This window comes from Adiantum capillus-veneris, chromosome 7, assembly GCF_014529385.1.
Source record: "Adiantum capillus-veneris isolate H3 chromosome 7, ASM1452938v2, whole genome shotgun sequence".
NCBI lineage: Eukaryota > Viridiplantae > Streptophyta > Polypodiopsida > Polypodiales > Pteridaceae > Adiantum > Adiantum capillus-veneris.
The window spans coordinates 61403834-61409833 of NC_140937.1; positions in this window are offsets into that span (position 1 = coordinate 61403834).

Here is a 6000-nt window from a genome sequence, read left to right on the forward strand (position 1 = left end):
GCCAATAACCATCCACAACAAAAACCTTCTCCACTTTCTCTGCGTAGAGTGCAAGGAATCCCTGGAGCACCGAATTTTTCTCGGCCGCCTATCGCATCGCGATGGTATCCAGTAGCTTAATTTTGCGCCATATCAATCGCAATGCTTGGTTGCATTGAATTTGAGTGTAATGGAACTGATTGGCTGATAAAATAGCCATGATGATTTTCGTGTCGCTGCATGATCAGAACAGGAACCGGATGGTACACGGAAGGTCGAAGGACATTGTATGCAACCCACATTAAGCATTAAAAAAAAAGAAAAAACAAGAGCGATCGTGAAATTATGACAAAGCTGGCGTCGCAACAATGGGTGCACAAAGCACTCAAATATTAAAAGCTGCCTAGTTTATTATAATGGTTTTCTTGCATGCTTTGTGTGTGAGACTAGCTCAGGGAGTTTTTAGCGAGGTGCGTGTCGTCGACGGGCCACGAGAAAAAGAAAAGATTATAGGCTTTTAATTTTAGTCTTTCAATTTACTTCATTTTATTTTAGTACCCAAACATTGGATTAGATGCACACTAATTGCATCAGTTTTGACTCAAAATGTAATTTTGGCCTTTGAAGGCGTTTAATGTAATATTCTATTTCATTTCATTTCTCGCTCTTTCCCCCTCGTCTACTGCATTTGACATCTCCATAACAGTGCCCCCATCACCTTTTTATTATGGTTCTGGCACGCACAAGCCCACCTTCAATACATTGAACAATAGTGGCTGCTACACCACTGTGCACTGACCTAATAGTTTGCAAGATGAAGAGGAATGCCTTGTTGATATTAACACACACAAAAATTAATTTTAACAAATCAATAATTTATAAGATAATACAACTGCCGCATATGCGTAGTTAACCTATCCGCACGACAAAATTAATAAAAACACTATTTGGCAACTTCAAACTGCTCATGGCAATGACCTCACATTGCACATCACTACACATTCTCAAACTTTGGAGAAGCTTGAAGTTATATTACGACCTCCCACAACCGAAACACACACTACCAGTTGCAACCTAGGGCCAGCTTGTACCACATTACATCTATGCTCTAGGCAATTAAGTTTCTATAAACAGGAATTATTCATTTGTGCTCAACCGTAGTTTTCTTTCTCTTAATTGCTTTATTAAAAAAAAAACTAGACATAAACAATGCATAGCGAATGCTAACATATTGCGATTGATTCTTTTCATTGAGTAGTTAAGTGCAACACTTTTCTAGTATTGTGGTGGGAAAAAAAATAAACAAACCACCTATTTTTGTTTTTAAGTGACGTAGCACTGTCTATCTATAAATTCTCTTACAATGCTTCAAATTTCGTATTATTTTTTCTCTTAGTGATGTAATTTTTTAAAAAAGAAAATTAAATCTCTCTCTCTCTCTATATAATTATTTGAAATTCGTGCTTCTACTGTAATGTATCTACATTTAAAGAACATGGGCATCCAAGGAATTTATTCATGGACACACTAATAAACACGGACTTTCAATATAAGCACTTACTGCTGACAAATATTACTTTGTGTGATGACTAACTTTAATAACTCTCATTATCATGTGCTTTTTGTATTAATAAGAATCATATTTTTCATTCTAGTGATTTGAAACTCATCCCTACCTTCAAAGGATATGTTTGCAGGTGTCTACGATCCCTTTACTTTCTAATTTTGATATCGACACTCCCCCATGTGTAATAGTTTGAGTTTTTATATACAATTGTACCACTCTACATGTTAAATCATTGTTTACTTATCAGACCTTAATCAATATGACATATTTTTTCATGGCCAATAATTAACGCAAAATTAACACATTTTGAAATTGTTACCTGTACTTTGGTGTAAGTTTGATAGTTACAGCTTTCTTCTACTTGTACCTCTCTCCCCATGCACAAACTAGTATATATTTCAAATGCAGTCCATTACCCAGGTACGTACACCCAATACCTATTTGCTTTTCTTTTTTCATGTTATCTTTTGAGTTATGAACCCAACCATCTCTCATATTGTGGCTTACACTTTGAACTAAATTGAATTGCTATTGAGAGCATTTGACATTAAGCTATGACCATACTCACACGAGCTAAGGTACTTTCAATAATCCTAGAACTTTATATGTACTTTGATATACTCCAAAGTGGTTTCGAAAAAATAGTAAATATTTTTTTCCCTTTATGTCTTGTCTGGTCCATTGGTCACATGCACACAAACTCGCCGATTTAGGCAGTGTGTCAATGCTCATCTAGTGTAGATTCACCGATTTAGGCAACACCACAACAAACCATAGCTTCACGATTTTTAACCAAATCATGCAGATTCGCCCATTTAGGTAGCATTAGTGCAGATTCTTTCATTTAGGCAGCACGTCCTATCGGTGTAGATTCACCGATTTAGGCAACACATATCACAAAATCATGTTGCAGGGATGGCCACCACTTTAATTGGTATGATTTTGTTACCCGGGTACACATGTTGGCAGATATTTGGAATTGGTATATGATGATTTTACGTGGCGACATTATTTATCGAATTGGACTTGAGATTGATGAGAATTGATTATTGAATGATGAGTGTGACCCATGATATCCTGATTCATCATGGTATGACATATACTGCTTATTCTAGTGGTATGGGACACTAGACTAAGTAGTATGTGGATGACGACAGGCATCAGCAATGTTGTTTCGTTTCATAAATTTTTCATTTTACAACGTGTTTTTTTTGACACTGAATACTAATCACTATTTTTGACAAGTATGCTTTGCAAATTTTATCTTCACAACTGAGGACGGTTGCTTTCTAATGGAGAGGTATGTTATAAAATTGATATCTTACTATTTATTGCAGTTGACAGGTGGAAAAGGCTTGAGCAAGCTAGGCTATTGCAAAAGGATATTACATTTTATGTATATCTGATTATTCAAGTGCTCTTATGAGCTTTGGCCATTTATGATCGGCCGGCTAGTTTGTACTCAATTTTACCATTCAAGAAATCTATAAATCTAATACATGCAAGAGGAAAATGCTCACTCTTGCATGGGGGGAGATTGCACCAAGTGTTTGTCTTATTCTTCTCTCCTCTCCACTCTTCTATCTTGTCGTGCTAGGCATAGCACTCAGCTCTAAGAGGTGCACCTGCACGTGCTCTTTCACTCACTCTTGCTCTCTATCTCTCTATGTTCGCGTACAACTTCTATTCCATGCTCGTGGATGTGCCAAGTATGCGTATTTCTCCTTTTATGGTTTGTAGTGCACTATTTTCGGTATTTGTAGGGCTCTCCGCACTCCTGTCTGTAGAAAAAATGAGATTGGCAATATGTACATTACAATGCACATGTCTTTTATTGTAACAATGTTTTTTGAAGTTGTAACGTGCAAAATATAAACTCACGTCTTATGATCTATCACAATATTTTGAAATGTTTTTTGGATGGTTTTCTCACGAGTTACTTGTTTTTAATGAATTTTGTACGATTAAACATTGCATTTTAAAGTGAAAATGACTATCTATTTGAATTAATATAATCTTGCATAATATTTTGAAGTCTTTAAGTTACATTTATGGTTTGTCTGAACTAGTGTGAGAGTGCAACGTGCAAAATATGAACCCACATCTTATGATTTATCACAATATTTTGAAATATTTTGGGTTTTTAACCTGTATTGTTCAATCTGAATGGTTTTCTTAAGTGTTATGCTGGAGAGATTTGCCACCAACAAATCAGTATTTACCAGAAATAGAGACTGGACCCTAGTCTACCTGTCCACACTACTTTCAACACTCCTCTCTATTCACATTGCATCTAGTGGAACTCTTGAGGGTTCTCCACATCTATATAAAGGACACTCTTCTCCCTTGTAAAGCAATGAACAGTTAGGGAGTGAAGTGATGTTAGTGGAAGGGAGTAAGAATAGAGAGGAACATTTTCTATGTATGCCTTGGGAAAGCTCTAGCTACATTGGCAAGTACACACATAGCTTGTCAAGCCTATGATCATCTAATGTACACATATTTTGCTCATCAATAAAGGGTTTTTGATTGTCTTAAAAAGGTGCCAAAGGCTGCTAATTGTTTGCTTCTTTACAACAAATCAACAACATACTTGTGGGTGTACCATGTAAGGTGATTTTATTTACGTTCATTGTTGTTCTATCTCTCCATTTATCTCCCTCTCTAACCAAAGCTGTTTGTCTCCCCACTATATTCTTTTAAATTCTCTCTTCATATATCTATCTTCCATCTATCTCGCTCTCTAACCACATATCTATCTCTATATAAACCTCTATCTCTATCTTCCTCACATCCTAGCTACGAACCATAATTAGATCCTTTTCTTTATGCTTATATTTTCTTAAATGAATAACCCACAATGCCGACTTTCACCCTTTCCATAATGTGAAATCTCTTAGAGTTAATGTGTGTTAAAATCAAAAAATTCACTTCCAACAAAGAGTTGTATTTCTTTTTGGACCTGAAAGACTACAAGAAATTCTTCTCTTTCCACTTTCCATTATTCTACCACTCCTAGATTATTCTAACTTGTTCAATATGCACATACTTATTTTTCTCTAGAGGGTGAGTCTTGATTGATTATGAACCATGAAGATTTATATAAACTCATTCCAATCGCTAGGCAAAATATTTACATCGTTGTGAGTGCAAAATTACAGTTCCAAAGAACAATTCAGGGTTTGTTTGGAAGACAAATATTAGGCGCTATAAATGCATCAATAAATCCTTTCATCCTACCCTTGATTAGATATGATCAACGCTTGGATGTTTTCATCTTTTTCTTATTTTGAGAGTTCTTTGTGTACATGAGTGGGTGAGAGAGAGTCTTCTATGGTTGCACTTTAAGTATTAACCACCAAACACCACACTTCATTGAGTGAATCCTTTGCTATCTTCTCACAAGCTCTCATAGCCAGAGGTTCGGTACCTTCCTAGCAAGCACGCCAGTTTCTCGACATATTTTTTTGTGAACCCGATGCGAAGCTGCCAGGGTAAAATTTTGTGTAACCATGAGTGATCATGCAGAGCAACATTGTGTGTCAGAGGGTGAGATGAATCAAAGTTTTGAGCTAGTTGTTGCTTTAGAAATTAGGGAACATGTAAGGGCAATTAAAGATGGGCATGAGAGAAATTGGAAAGAACTCAAGGTAGCTTTAAAGGAGGAATATTTCATGGAGGAATTTCTTAGAATGGGTAGCCAAGCCAAAGGAGGTATTATCAATAACAAAGCTACTTAGAGAATTTGAGCGGCGCTATGCACAACTCACGAGGATAGAAAATGCCACTCTAGATGCAGTGAAAACATATCTTTTCTTATAAGCTGTAGGTAAAGAGTTTCAAGAGAATTTGGAGATTCTTCTTGGATATAAAGATGATGAACAAGAACTAAAGACCAATTGGAATGAGGTTGAAGGTGTTGTCTCACTACTTCCCAAGTGACAAACAAGAAGGGACAAGATGGTAGTAAACACTACAAGTGCTGCCTCCTCAACTATTGACAAAATGGTAAAGCTTGCTTTTGTAGCTCCTAAGTTTGATGAGTCCATGCTTGATGAGCTTGTGATGGGAATGCACTACTTGAAGGTAAAGCTTGCAAAGCCTGAAGAAAAAGGCCAACCATTGGGGCCACTTCCTAAGTAAAGACAACAACCCAAATAAGGGTTTGTCCACAAATGTATTTGGTGTAATAGTACAGACCATGTCAGAAGGGATTGTGATAGTTTTAGTGATGCTTTGACAAAAGGCGTTGTTTGTTTTAAGGATGGTAAGCTCCACTTAAGGGAGACAGGTATACCCTTGAGAACTAACTTTGGGAAGGGGGAAATGCAAACCTTAGTTGAAGATATGGCAACTAACCATGCCACCTCTTCAATTAAGGCAACTACTTATGGAGTAAAAATTGAGCATCTTAGTGATGAAGAGATGCCATGATAGAATTTGGCCAAATGTCA